We start from the raw sequence: 16,469 nt of genomic DNA, 5'->3' as shown, positions 1-16,469 counted from the left end.
CACTGAATTCTCCATTAATATAAAACCATCTTTACTATAATTGGGGCAAAGTTGCACTAAAAAATTCTCACTAAATTTTCTTTCATGAAAACTTCCTTTTTGCAAATTGTATTGCATGTAACATTTACGATTTTCAATTTTCACTGATTGTTTACGAATTCTGCAAAGTTCAAAGCCATATTTGTGTTCTTTTGATCTCAAGCAAATATTTTTACAGGTTTTACATTTATAAGATGTATTACAAACTTCATGGTGATTTTTTAAACGTTTTTCATTATAACAGTATTTTGTTGCACTTTCCACAATAAATCTTATTGTCCACACTTTCGTGTTCTGTACCATTGTATAGTATACAAATTTTTCTATCTGTTTTGGAATTATGTTTATCTTTCTTATTATATGGCTTATTACAGTTATGACAGAAATATGATAATACTAAAAAGGCAATCATACTGTTAACTACATCAAATGGTAATGATCTTTATACAGATAAATATTTCTTTCTCAGAACCACTATAGTTAACTGAATTGAAATTCTCAGCACTTAAACATTTATTTGGAAATCCAATAATTGTTCAACATTTTTAATGTCATCTAAAATAAATTGTATTCACCCAAATGATAATATGTCAATTAACTCTTTTAATAATTTGTATTTATCTCTTACTCTGATTTTCGGAATTTCATTTGTAGTTAGTTCTCTGCCAAAAACGTTATTTTTGTGGTATGTTAATGCCACAATTACTGCTCTAGGACAACACAGATTATCATTGTTAATCATTCTTGTGATACATCTTTTAATCTCTTTGTCTTCAGCTAGATTTATAATTTTATTTACCTTGGCCACCTCTAGGAACTGCTATCATCTGAATATTAAATTAGGTATCTGCTATATCCACAGTCTCGTCAGATGTTACTGTATCTCTGTTTTCATTGCACAAAACTTGAAAAAATTATCAAGTATTATTAGATGCTTTATATCCTATGGAAATTAGATAAAACATTTTTGGATTGTTGGTTGTTATATTCAGTTTATCTCCTTTCCTGAAATTAGGTCTCTTTTTAGCTAGATCTACCATAGAATTGAGTGATATCCTTATATAATCTGATAACTGAGTTTTGGAACACTGACATCATGAAAAACGATGTAGTAGTCAACAGACCAAGCTTTAAATTACTTTAATCTGAAATAAATTCTTTTTAGGTGGCTCAGTTTCTTTTTCTTGCTCAAATAGTTTGCTTCTGACTGGGTAAATTTGATCTAGTCTCACCATTTTTTCTTGTTTCTGTGGTCGACCTTTTCAATAACATCATATCTGCAAAGATAATTTATATTAGGTACTCATATTCCCGTTGATCTAGTTTTTTGGACATATTATGGATGAAATCGAAACTCCTGTAGCCCAATAACATTAACTAACTCTTATTTCTTTAATTGACTGTTTTCATTAATACCAAGATCTTTAGCTCTAGCTTTGAGTTCACTACTTTCAAATCATAGAGAGTTCTTGTAGGAGGAGGTAAATTATATGACACAATTAAAAAATTAAATCATCTTTTTTAAACCTGCTATAAACTGGTAAATTATTTCTTATGCAAGATTCACGAAATTGAGCGACTGTAAACTCTCTCCAAGAGACTTCCATTTATTACAGACAGATAAACATTAGCTTTGCAAAAATGTAGTGATTTCATTTTCATTTATTTTGATGTTTCTATTTGTCAGCATTTGTAGATTTAGAGAAAGCTTTTGACAATGTTGACTAGAATACTCTCTTTCAAATTCCAAAGGTGGCAGGGGTAAAATACAGGGAGCAAAAGGCTATTTACAATTTGTACAGAAACCAGATGGCAGTTATGAGTCGAGGGGATGAAAGGGAAGCAGTGGTTGGGAAGGGAGTGAGAGAGGGTTTTAGCCTCTCCTCAATGTTATTCAATCTGTATATCGAGCAAGCAGTAAAGGAAACAAAAGAAAAATTCAGAGTAGGTATTAAAATCCATGGAGAAGAAATAAAAACTTTGAGGTTCACCGATGATATTGTAATTCTGTCAGAGACAGCAAAGGAGCTGGAAGAGCAGCTGAACGGAATGGACAGAGTCTTGAAAGGAGGATGTAAGATGAACATCAACAAAAGCAAAACGAGGATAATGGAATGTAGTCGAACTAAGTCGGGTGATGCTGAGGGAATTAGATTAGGAAATGAGACACTTATAGTTGTAAATGGGTTTTACTATTTGGGGAGCAAAATAACTGATGATGGTAGAAGTAGAGAGGATATAAAATGTAGACTGGCAATGGCAAGGAAAGCGTTTCTGAAGAAGAGAAATTTGCTAACATCGAGTATACATCTAAGTATCTGGAAGTCGTTTCTGAAAGTATTTGTATGGAGTGGAGCCATGTATGGAAGTGAAGCATGGACGATAACTAGTTTGGACAAGAAGAGAATAGAAGCTTTCGAAATGTGGTGTTACAGAAGAATGCTGAAGATTAGGTGGGTAGATCACATAACTAATGAGGAGGTATTGAATAGAATGGGGGAGAAGAGGAGTTTGTGGCACAACTTGACAAGAAGAAGGGACTGGTTGGTAGGACATGTTCTGAGGCATCAAGGGATCACAAATTTAGTATTGGAGGGCAGCGTGGAGGGTAAAAATCGTAGAGGGAGACCAAGAGATGAATACACTAAACAGATTCAGAAGGATGTAGGTTGTAGTAAGTACTGGGAGATGAAGTTTGCACAGAATAGAGTGGCATGGAGAGCTGCATCAAACCAGTCTCAGGACTGAAGACCACAACAACAACAACATTTGTCAGTAAATGTTTTTGAGACCACTTTTAAGTGTTTCTTTTCCACACTTACACACTATTTTCTTTTATTGCATATCTTCCAATTGACGCATCTTGCATCTAATTGAGAGCTTGTCTGTAGATGTATGACTGAAGTAAATACAACTGAAATCTTTAATGTTTTGACAACTAATATATTTTTTTTACAATGTGCTTCACTTAGTTGTTCTCTATTTAACTCCTGTTGATTGTAAAAACAAATAAAATCTTTCATGTCCTTAAATTTTTCCATGGGATTCTTATAATTAGATATAAACTGTTTAAAACGTACTTTTTTATTATTTTATGTATTTCTTCTAAGCATTTTATAACATTCTTTACACATATGTGAATTTTTATCCTTTGTATATGAAAATTATGATCTGACTTCTCCACTTCCCTTTTTTTATACTTCTTCAAAACTTCCATGACTGAGACGATTTTTTACTAGATTAATTGAAATTATTCCTTAATAAATGAATCTGCCTTCTTGTTGCTGTGGTATAGATAGCTGTAAAGGTAAAATACTTGCACTATTTATTTTCTTCCTATCACTTGTATTTTTACTGTGTATTTTTATCTCATTTATGAAATTATAGTGCAATACACACTTCATGAAAAAGAAAATGTAATCTATAATGACATGGTTTTAAAGAAATTACAGAAATAAAGTTTGGATGGAATTCCAGGCACCATAGATCTGATTCCTGAAAAAATTAACAGAGTGCTAAGAATTTTAATGGCCAGCATCATGGCAACTGAAAAATTAAAAAAATAAAAGGAGATTTTATTAAGTAAGGAATTTAAGGTTCCCTGAATTCCAGGTGCTAAATTTTTATACTGTGAATTTTTTAAAAGCAATTCTGGAGTCCAAATACTTTGCCAAAGCAACTTTAAGAAGAAATAAAGATCACTATCTCGAAATTCTCAAACAAATGTTATTCCATATACACAGTGATAAGAGTTTGAATTTATCTACTATTTTTTCTATATAAATAGCATTTATTCCATCAACACCTAATACAACCACTACAATTGCTGAATAATCTTTCATGAATATATCTGAATTTGTGAACTATAAAAATTACCAGTTAAATTTTGGTAATTGGTTTAAAGGTATTTGGGTTCAATTATTCGAAGAGAAAAATGTATTGATCACAATCGAAATTTTATGTTTTATTGAGTATTGTATTAGAGCGTCAATGAGCATCAACCCTGAAAACATTATATGAATAAAAGGAGATTTCATTAAATCTTTAAATAATTACACTCTTCAATACAAAGAAATCCAATATAATAATCCACTTGCCTTACAGTATCAATATATTCAAAATGGAATTAAACAATAAACACCTAATAATTTAGTTCAAAAAATTTGAATATTACTATCTGTAAGAAACTGCAAGAAAGTTGTAATGAGTTTAAGAACAAAGCTTGCTAAAGAAATTAAAGATTATTATATTGCTGTTGAAAAAAATATTTTGTGAATATGTCAACCAAACAAAAAAATATAGTACAAATCAATCTCAAAAAATTATTGAACAACTAGCAATAGAAGTACAGGCAAAAGATCAAGAATTAAAGGGAAAGGAAAAAGAATGCCTTCTCTTAAAAGATGTATATCTGATGTAGTAGAGCTGAAGAAAGAGCAAAGTATATACATTCCCACATCAAAACAGTATGCCAAGAAAATTTATTTTAAATTTGGTGGTGTATTATCTGAAAATCGTCTTTCATGAACATTACCCAGTTATAATAGTAGAAGACCTAAAGACAATAAAATACTTTAGGTCAGAAAATACAAATGTACAGATTATAGATTAGTAGGGAATATGCTTAACACTTATTTTGGTATACACGGTGCAGAGAAAAGAAAAAAATATACAATATGCACTTCAACAGTTTGTCTCACTTTGTTGAGAAATCGAATGATATTGTTGATGAAATAAATGAGAAGAGAAAAAATATTTATGACGAGATATTGAATGTGCCCATTATAGAATTTTAATTTATTCTATGTTAATGGAGTCAATTCCAGTGACATCTAATACTGCAATGAATATTTTTTAATTTATTCAGGAAAAGAATTATCAGTTAAATTTAGGTTCTTGGTTTAAAGGTATTTGGGTTCCACTGTTTAATAACTAATGATATTTTGTGCTTTATTCATTATAGAATTTCAGAGGTGCAGAGCAGTGCCATTGAAAAATTTAAAAATATCAAACGAGATCTTTAATAAATTATAACCTAGAACAATATAATGAATCGTCATCAGACTGAATTAATGTAAGACTGTTTTTTAAAGTATTCATAAACAATACAAATTTCGTCTCATTTGAGACTGAATAACTAATTCACACTTTCATAAGTTAATTTATTTATGAATGTAGAGGTCTCTTCATTCAGGTAACATACAGCTAGAAAGAATAAAAGTGAAAATTTTTCATTCTTAGAGTAGACATTTATTCAGCAAAATTTTTTTTAATGGAAGTATTTTTTCATGCTAGGCCCGGCGAATTACATGGTCTAAAAGTTATATGGAATTAAAGTGTAGATTTCAGAATTAACATTGATGAAGATGATCGTATTTCATTAGAAAACTTATTAAATCAAGGGTGATATTCAATAGCACACCTTTACATATACAACCAAGATCATTAAATATTTACAACTAGATAAACATCAGGACAATTTGTTTTTTGTAGTTCTTGCTCATAAAATTTCCTTCAATATCTTTCAATTTACACATGATTGGTTTGGAATGAATAACTGATTCAGTTTCAAAAATTTCTGTTGACCAATTAGCAGTGTACCCTTTTTCAAAATGTCCTTCAAGTTTGCTAATTCTCACTTTATCTCATTTTTTAAATTTTGGGTATGCTAGAACCACCTCCCAGATGGGTCTCAAATTTTTCTCATTAACTTCTATTGGTTTCATTTTTATAGTTGAATGTTTTGTGTTACTACTTTCATCAGCTAAATTTTTGACCAAGTCAACCCACTTACAATTTCTTTGAAGAGCAAATCTTTTCTGTATCTTTTCTTTGATTGTTCTGTTAAATCTTTCAACAACAGATGCTTTTAATTCACTAAAGGCTGAATAATGATTTCTTCATTAATTCTTAAAATTCTTTATTGAAAAACTCTTTGCCATTACCTGTTTGCAATTTTTTTGGCTTTCTAACAATGGCTATTTTTTCAAAAGCCTCATCTGTATTCTTGCCTGTTTATCTTCAACTGGGATAGCCCAAGCACATTTAGAAGAGATATCGATAACAGTCAATAAATATTTATATCTTTGATTTATCTTCAAAATTCCTTTAAATTTGCTGGAATCCATTACAACTAGATCAGCTTGCCATAGATCATCAATACTAAGAGAAATTACATTTATTCGCTTAAAATTTTTTCTCATTGGTTCATGTGACCCATTAATGATTTCTTCACGGATATTAGGGAGTATCCATTCGCTAACCCCTTAACCTACAAAGTTTTTTGCTTTTACATACTGTACAAAGACTTTTAATTCTTTGTCTTCCAATGTAAGTTGTTAATCTGTGGGGATTATGAGCCTCAGTAAATTTTTTACACTTCATACTGTAGATGTGGTTATGATTATCCATTTATGTAGGATACAAGTTTCATAAGATTTAAATTATTTCACCAAATATAATTAACTTTACATCAACTGGAACAGTTTTAACAGAATATTTTAATCTTATGGTGAGAAAATTTGATTTGTTTACCATTATTGATTGAATACTGTTATTTGTTTGGCATAGTTTATAAGCCACACTTAGATATGTCAAAATCATCAGATTTTAAATCTCTGCTTATATTGTTACCAATAATGACAATTCTTTTAAACCTGAAATCATATTCAAAATTATATATTTTTTGTTAACCTCCAGTCATAGAAGTAAACTCAATAACTTGTTTATCAAATACTTATTCTATAAGAATACTTAAATCATTTAAATATGGAGTTAAATCTGTTTTTGAGAAATAATCTGAAAAAGCTTTTTCAATTCCCTTTTTCATAAAGTAATTAGTTAGATTAGTTTTACTGACTCAATTATTCAGCTGTGTTAGAATACTTGTATATTCAGGTTTCGTAACAACATCTGATAACTCATTCTGTAAATAATATTTGTTTCCCGCAGCCTTTCCATCATTTGGGTCATTTACATTCGCAATCGTTCTACCTTTAAAGGCAATATTACCTGTAGTTACTTTAAAAATAACATTAAATTCTACATGAAATTGTTTAATTAGATTATATATTTTTGGATCTATTAATGATTTAAAATCTTTGGTTTTTGATTGAAAATCTTCAAATTCTGAAATTAATTCATTATTAATTTTTGGGTGTAAATCTAAATCATTATTGATCTTATTTAGAAAAACGTCGATTTATGAAAGTCAAAACATCATTAAACTTGTAATTATCAGACTGCAGTTCTAATGTAATTAGACATAAGTGACCACAAATTACTTCATTGATAATAATGCCACAGCTTGACGTGGTGGACCCCTTAGTGGCCTGCCTCTATGTTTTCTTATTTAATATTTTGTGACTAAAGCATTATCGCTTCATATTAATTTTATACATCACATGCCAGTTTCAAATGTTTTATTTCTGATGAAGGCACTCTTAGAAGTGGCCGAAAGCTAGGTCAACAAGCCTTCATTTTCGCGATGGAGGGCTGCAATTGTTTTAATTTTACTTGTAACTCTTCTTCACTTCCACTCAGGATAGCAATGTCTTCAATGAATCGTATCATTGATATCCTTCCACCTTGACTTTTAATTCCACTACTGAACCTTTCTTTTATTTCCATAATTGCTTCATCGATCCATAGATTGAACAGTAGGGGCGAAAGACTACATGCCTGTCATGTGCCCTTTTTAATCCGAGCATTTAGTTCTTGATCCTCTACTCTTACTTTTCCCTCTTGGCTCTTGTACGTATTGTATATTACCCATCTCTCTCTGTAATTTACCTCAATTTTTCTCAGAATTTGGAAGATCTTGCACCATTTTACATTGTCGAATGCTCATTTTAGATAGACAAAACCTATGAGCGTGTCTTGATTTTCTGTAGCCTTGCTTCCATTGTCAACGTCAGAATTGCTTCTATGGTTGCCTTTCCTAAACACAAACTAATCGCCATCTAGTACATCCTCAATTTTCTTTTCCATTTTTCTGTATGTTATTCTTGTCACCAACTTGGATGCATGAGATCTTAAGCTGATTGTGCGATAATTCACACACTTCTCAGCTATGTAGCCTTCGGACTGTTAGAAATACATTTTCTCAGGAACAAGTACACGTATCAAGTTGAAATTTATGTCACATACTAAGGTCTACAATCCCTTGGCGGGGTAAAAAATTTAAGTTTCTAAGCAACGCAATCAAAAGATACGGCCATTTATGTCATACATTGATACTCACAATCTCGCTAATGAAAATCTATAGACTACTTCCCCATTATCTGGAATCATGAAACTTGGAAAGAAGTAAGGTTTCATAGTTAAACCAAAGGAAAAAATCCGAAACTTCGTAATTTGTAGTTGTTTCACAAGAAAAAAATTACCATTTGTAGACGAACGCAAGTCATATATTGAGGCAAAATGCCTCTTATTTATGGCTAGCTGGATCCGCTATTGCTATGGTAGGTCCGAACCTATAGAGATAAGAGTGGCACATGCAGCAGCGTAGGCATAACGCGACATTGCTTTTATGAAGCCACTCATGACACTCATTATGTTATTCCCAATCCCTTGATTGCTATCCACTGTGCCAGCACAAGAACCAAAACGAGGTCACCACACCACTGTGCCAATTCTAGCCAAGATAATGTTCTAGGACAAAGTCCAGCACCACAGCAAAGAATGGGCTGCATGCTATTCGGGTCTATAACCGCACTTGTGTCACTACAAAAAGGCTGGGTGAGAATCAGTTTATAAATTACATCTCGTCACCCCCCCCCCCCCCGCCTCTCTCTCTCTCTCCCTCTCTCTCTCTCTCTCTCTCTCTCTCTCTCTCCCTCCCTCTGTCTCTGTCTCTGTCTCTCTCTCTCTCTCTCTCTCTCTCTCTCTCTCTCTCTCTCTCTCGCTCTGTGTGTGTGTGTGTGTGTGTGTGTAACATAGTGGATCTATGAGTGAGTTTCACCTGTGAATGCTGAGTCAAATTTTACACCATGAAGCACTTTTTTCTTGTGAGTCTGTTTAGAATTGAAGTGCGTCTGAATTCAGCTTCTGAATCTGCATCATCGTGTGGTTCAATAAACGAAGTACGAAAGAATGCTTCAGTTCTCCATGCATAAAGAACATATGAGACATGGTTGACATCCTTCAATGATAGTTTGTTAACTATTACACAACGTCTTTGCAAAGTAAGCGAAGCTGGATTCTTTTATACCAGTAACGATTATCAAACAGTGCATTTCCGTTTAGGTGGAAGGTTGAGAGATTCTGAAAAAATTGCACAATCCATGAACTGAACACGCTGTGAGGTTTTTACGAATGTCTGTTTGTGATTCTTACGAAGGATAGTGGTAGTGTATAACAATTGTCAGAACAGAGATGCAATAACTACCACAGAGGATGTAGCTAATGTTAAGCTTCGTAAAAATCGTATGAAAGCTTCGGTGTGTGACTGTGAGAGCTTTTGACGATGCTGTCCGTCCGTTTGTTGAGACCCCTTTTTCTCAGGAAGGGGTTGAGGTATCAAGTTGAAATTTATGTCACATACTGATGTGTAAGGTATCTTAGCGTTGTAATGAATGCAAGCTTCAAAGTCAGTGCAGTCAAAAAATACAGCCATGTCACATATTTTGATACTCGCGAACTCACTCATTGAGACCTATTGGGTACTTCCAGTTGACCTACAATGATGAAATTTGGCAAGAAGCGAGGTTTCACAGTACGAGTGAAGGAAATAATCGGAAAATTTTAATCTGTTACTGTATTACATAAACTATATTTATTTTGTAATTTGTTATGGTACTTCTCGAAAGTCTTGAAATCCCGGGACTGACATACTGAGAATATCAGTGTCGGTAACAGGCAAAATTCATTGAGATCCTCGATTCTCCGAACGGCTGAATTGTCTACTTGGACCTGGCCATTTCTTCTTGTCCGCACACTATTCATTTCCATCAAACGTAAAACCATTATAAAAGGACGCAAATCGACGTCAAATGTGCGAGCCGAGCTGTGCTGGGCTCCTATTCCGACCCCCCGTTCCTCTCGCAGTGTGTTCGCTTTGAGACACGCACCATCAACACGCCGACTCATGAATTTCGCAGAACAGTCTCTCGGCGTGCTGTAAAATTCATGTCCGCCAGTGTGAATAGACTCCTGTTACACAGAGCAGCGTAAGGGCTGCAGCAGGCGAGGATTTCAGACAGCCATTAATTTCTTATTGTCGCGTTGCAAATGGCTAAGAGCTGATCCGCGAGTTTTAATTCAAAATTAATTACGGTCCGTGGTGTGAGATCCAGTAGTTGCAAAATAAAAAAAAAAAAAGCCATCAGGGTGCGGCGATTCATGGAACGTGTTTGTTTCCGCTTTAATATCGCCGGATAAGTGGCGAGGCACAAAAGCTCGTTCGTGCGCTCGTAAAGTCTATTTCACACCGCAGCGGAAACGAGCGGACGAGAATGGTGCGTGGTGTAAACGGTTAGGCGGGCGGGACCAGACAGCATTCGGTCGTGTTCTGCTCGCTGGTGTTCTGTGGTGTTCCGCCCATTCTCCTCTTTCAGCGAGCCATCAAAAGAGTATGTCCTCTCCGCTTTGGCGCTAGCAGCAGATAGAACATTCGTCTGCTCCTTTGTTGTTAACCTGACAAGAGAATATACTTATACGGATATGGTGTCTATTCTTTCGGACATGTCCGAAAGAACGGACACCGTATCCATATAACAGTTAAAAGAAAACAGCCCTCAGTCACTAATTTTTAACGAATTTAACCGGGTTTCAACACTGCTAGGAGTGTCTTCTTCAGAATTTAAACTAAAGAATGGTTTATAACATGGTCATAGAATTATGACTAAAAACGTATGAAACAAATTATAAGTACGGAATTATCGTGAAATACTGGCAGTACTTATGTCATTTATAAAATAATAAATATGCCAAAAGGGCATTAGTCACAAAGATATTTAAGATAAAAAAAAAAAAAAAAACTGTGATGGTGAACCGCTAAGGGCTGCTCGTTACTTGCGCGGTTCAGGTTGTAAACGGACTCCATATCCATATAAGTATATAGTTCTGGCAATACCGGCCATGACCTTCTTCTTCTGTGCGGATGCACACATATTCTCCGATCTCTTACGGGGCTTGGTAAGAATGTGTTTCACGAGTAATGAGTGTGTTCGAGTGGGACACTACGAATGTAGTGTGTGGACATACAAGGTGGGAATGTGAGTCTCGCGGGAGGCGTGCGCAGGATAGTCCCTGTAGTCGCACTATCCTCTGTGCCCTCGGTGGCTCAGATGGATAGAGCGTCTGCCATGTAAGCAGCAGATCCCGGGTTCGAGTTCCGGTCGGGGCACGCATATTCACCTGTCCCCGTTGATATATATCAACGCCCGTGAGCAGCTGGCGGTATTAATATAATTCTAATTTGACAAGAGAGTGGTCCAATCCCACATGTCGATTTTAGCTGCTGGGACTCACTGCAAAAAAAAGAGTTATTGACGTTACTTGCATTTTTCGCGCAAAGAACGTGGTAATGGCACCGGTTTGTACAGCCATTCCTGTCTAGCGCGCGATCCGCTGTGACAAAAGAGCGTAGGGTAGTGCTAAAGGTACGTTTACATCTGCGATTTGTATTAGTGTGTTCGGTGGTGCAGAGCTGTTCGGAATTTGCGATGGCTTCCCAAAACGATGTGGAAGACTTCTCATTTTTATCTGCTGGTGTGCTTGCCCTTTTGCATGAAGAAAGAAAAACACACAAAACACAACGAATACAAAAGACTCGATAGAACACTTAAGATCAAACAGGTGTTTGTAAACAAATGTGGCAGAGCAGTGCCAAGAAAGATTGACATTGCGCATGCGCAACTTTTACAGCATGTCGAGTATATCGCGAAAAAGCTATATACAAAATGTACATGCGACATGTATACGTGGGAAGGTCCGCATACAACTTTTACATGAGATGTAGCGCGACAAGTCAAATTTACATGGCGCTCATACAATGTAACCGTATCTTAATATCGGAAGTGAAACAAGCGAATTTGAAGCACCTAAACCATTAACAAAAATGCGCGCTTCATTAATGTCTTGAATAAGAGGCAGTTCGTATCAACAGCTAAACTATTGAACGTGTAATTCTTACAAAGGTCGCTAACAAAGGAAAATAAATCAAGGCTTCCATCAATCTTTACTTGTCTACCTGGCAAATGAAATAAAATTGTTCTTACAAATACATCAAATTATAACAATTCCTACAACACAGTTCTTATGATAACTTATAAATAATGTATACGGGTTGGAAATTAAATAGTGGCAGCTATTTATTCACAACCGATACAAAAGAGTGACATGTTTGCACCTGTTACTGTCCTTCAAAGTTGGCACCTGCATTGTGTAGGACCTGTTCCCTGCAATGTGGAAGGCGTAGTATACCAGAGTCTGTTCTGTTGATGGTATGAATGGAGCGGTCTACTGCCTATCGAATCTCTGGAACAGTTCTGAAGCGAATGCCACGAAGCAGTTCATTCATCTTCGGAATCATATCAAAGTCACAAGGACTTAAGTCCAGGGAGTATGGTGGATGGTACAGTACTTCCCAGTTCCATCGACCGAACAGAGCAGCCACAGCTTGCGCTGTATGCGCCCGCGCATTACCGTACAAAATGATGGGTGGGTTGCGCAGAAAGTGTCGCCGCTTCTTTCGCAGAGCTGGTCGCAGGTGATGCTACAAAAACGAACAGTAATGCTGTGCATTGACGGTACCGTGGAGGGACGTAATGTGTTAGGATAACACCATCACAGTCGTACACGAGTATCACCATAGTGGGGCTCTGACGCACTTTCGACTTTTGCGGCAACTCATAACGACGCCATTCTTTGGACTGGCGTTTCAGTTTGGCCCATGTCTCATCCAGAGTTACAATACGGCGTAATAAAGCCTCTCCTTCACGCTCATAGCGCTCCAAGTGCGTATGATCAGCGTCGTAACGCATCCATTTCTGCATTTCCGTCAAGTCATGCGAAACCCAGGCGTTCCTTCAGGATGCAAAGCACAGTCGTATGCGCTAATCCGGTTTCGTGAGCGAGCTCACGAATCGTACGGCGTCGATCACTGTCCACTAACGCGGCAACAGCAGGCACTTCTTCTTCAGAGACGCTAGGACGACCTATCCGATGCATGACTGCCACAGTTTGCCGATCTTCGTTGAAGACTTTTACCCAACGTGCCACTGTTCTGTAAGGCAATGCCGATTACCCGCATGCCTCTTGAAGACTTTGATGACACTGTCGTGCTGTACGACTTCTGGCACATCCAATCTTGATCCAATTCCGTTGTTCCTGTTTCGAAAACATAGTGACACCGTTACGTTAGACCACTCGCTCGCAAGTGACTGTTTTTCCCTCGATTGTGCACACGCCGGTGACGCGGGACGGGCGAGTCCATTCAAAAAATGGTTCAAATGGCCCTGAGCACTATGGGACTCAACTGCTGTGGTCATAAGTCCCCTAGAACTTAGAACTACTTAAACCTAACTAACCTAAGGACATCACACACATCCATGCCCGAGGCAGGATTCGAACCTGCGACCGTAGCGGTCGTGCGGTTCCAGACTGTAGCGCCTTTAACCGCCCGGCCACTTCGGCCGGCGGCGAGTCCATTTGCTCGGAGGTAAGGTAGGTATGCCAACAACGTGTGCTATCAGCGGCAATAGTAGATTCTACTGCATAGTGTCTCCACAGCGGTGTTGCCACTATTTATGTTCCAACTTACGTATATTTAACAACAATGAAACGGTTCCTTGTTTATTCCCCATCGCTGTCACAATGAGGCTATGTCTTATTGGAATGACGAAAACCAATATTTTCCCTGCAGCAGGCACACATGACGAAAGAAGAATTAATTCTTTCAGGAATGTCATAATAATTACTGGTTCTGTTTAGACAGAATTGCGGTGGAGTAGGAAATGGTCCTCGCCATTGCTCTGCTTGCGGAGCATACTTAAAGCGGTTCTCAAAATGTGTTTATGCAGCTGATAATGCACGAATGACAGAAATTTAAAAATACTGCTCCTCTGATAAAGCTCACATAACATAGAGCTACCGGAAATTATTTTGTGCTCCACTTCCCTTAAAAATACTTTCCACGGTCTTTATACAGGGGCACACTCGTTGCTCTGGACGGAGTCTGAATTATATGAACAGTCTATTCGTCATCCTCCTGAAAGGCAGAGGTACCGTTATGTCCAGGTCAAGAATCCCAAAAAAAGCAGTGAATTATTTTCTGCAACTGGTTAGAAACCATTTCGAATGAATTGTTAAAATTTATTCTTTCCTATTTTTCCAGACTTTGATGGACCGCTTATAAGAGTTTTGCTACTAAACAAGTCTCTTTCTTTATGTTTGAGCCTAGAATGCTTTGAGGTCCCTGGAGACAGTTACAAAGCCGCGGAAACAGCAGTCCACTCAAACTTATCACTGTTGTTGTTGCATATGAATCTGTCATGGCATTAATCGATTACGCAACAGACCCTTTTTTCCCGCCTCGAAATGATAAAGTGCGGTTTGCTCGCTCTTCTGTTACAAAACCTGACTGATCGTCGCTAGACACAGCGTATGTGGAGATAACACAGGAAGCTTCATCTTCACGTCAGCTGCGGACTGGTGGCGTCTCCTCTAAACTTGTACTTCAAGTAAACTTCGTTGTTTCGCAACTTCCTGCACTGCGTGATTTCTTCAGTCTACTTAAGGGGAGACGGGAAACAATTTTTATCCCTGTTCGGCCAATGCAATTTCACCCTTTTAATAGGTTTCGAAATAACTATAAGTGTTAAAACAGTGAAATTTTTGCTGAATGTACACAACATATGTACCTGCATTTACGGGTAAAATGAATAAAATACCTCTTATAGATTTTAGGAAATTTTTTTTATTCTTTCATTAATAAAATTTCACTTTTTTAAATATATGAATTACTATAAAACAGTTTCTGTTGGGTTGGTGGTCCCCAACTCACTTGTAATAACTTATTACCATCTTGAGTACAAATTAAACAAATTTCATATTTCTAAACCAATTAGTTTAGAAAATAATAGTACATGAAAGTCAAAAAGTGTAGTTTTGAGAAAAATCTATTTAAAAAAATGGTTCAAATGGCTCTGAGCACTATGGGACTTAACATCTATGTCATCAGTCCCCTAGAACTTAGAACTACTTAAACCTAACTAACCTAAGGACATCACACGACACCCAGCCATCACGAGGCAGAGAAAATCCCTAACCCCGCCGGAAATCGAACCCGGGAACCCGGGCAAAATCAATTAAAATTTAGTATTGCAATTGTGGTATAGTTGGCCGCCCAGAGTGGCCGAGCGGTTCTAGGCGCTACAGTCTGGAGCCGCGCGACCGCTACGGTCACAGGTTCAAATCCTGCCTCGGGCATGGATGTGTGTGATGTCCCTAGGTTAGTTAGGTTTAAGTAGTTCTAAGTTCTAGGGGACTGATGACATCAGAAGTTAAGTCCCATAGTACTCAGAGCCATTTGAACCATTTTTGTAGTATAGTTGTTGATGAGAATTACTTTCCACTAATAGTTTGCTGCACCATAATGAGCACCATCAGAATCGCACTCATCTTCCTTTCTTCTCTTGGTCCCTCCTCTCTTCTGTCTAGCTTCTTTTGTGTAATTTAAATTAGCAAAGTCTGCTTTACGGATTCTCTTTTTATCTACTTGCACGGAGGATTTTGCGGTATTTCCACTAGACTTTATGCCCAATACTTCCAGACCATTCAGTTTTCCTGTTATACCAACACTGGAGCACAAAATAGCATAATCAGTTCCAAATTTTAGTGTTGTAATCTGAACAAATACAGTTTTCGGTAATTGGGTCCAAAAGACAGAATTCACACATTCATTTAAATTTTACGTTTACCCATGGAGACATTTCTTCAACAAAGTGTCTTTACAAAGATTTCTAAATACAGATTTAATTTAATTTATCTCTGCTGCAGGTAAAGAATTTTTGTGCGTCATATGTTTTGTTGTGGACTGGCAAGACAGCCAATCCACTGTGACGGGTAGCCGAAAGGCAAGCGTTTAAGCTCTCGCAGGCTTGCGGGAGGTCTGGAACAGGTAAGGGAATGTATAGTAGCAAAGAACGTAAGTAACTACTGGAATACTTAACTTCAATTCATAATTGGTGAACATCGGTCCGACGGTACATGTATCACAAGATAAATAGCAAATGATAATGGCGCCTTACTAGGTCGTAGCAAATGACGTAGCTGAAGGCTATGCTAACTATCGTCTCGGCAAATGAGAGCGTAATTTGTCAGTGAACCATCGCTAGCAAAGTCGGCTGTACAACTGGGGCGAGTGCTAGGACGTCTCTCTAGACCTGCCGTGTGGCGGCGCTCGGTCTGCAATCACTGACAGTGGC

The sequence above is a fragment of the Schistocerca serialis genome, chromosome 10 (genome assembly GCF_023864345.2).
Source record: "Schistocerca serialis cubense isolate TAMUIC-IGC-003099 chromosome 10, iqSchSeri2.2, whole genome shotgun sequence".
NCBI classification, from domain to species: Eukaryota; Metazoa; Arthropoda; class Insecta; order Orthoptera; family Acrididae; genus Schistocerca; species Schistocerca serialis.
This window is presented reverse-complemented; position numbering follows the sequence as displayed.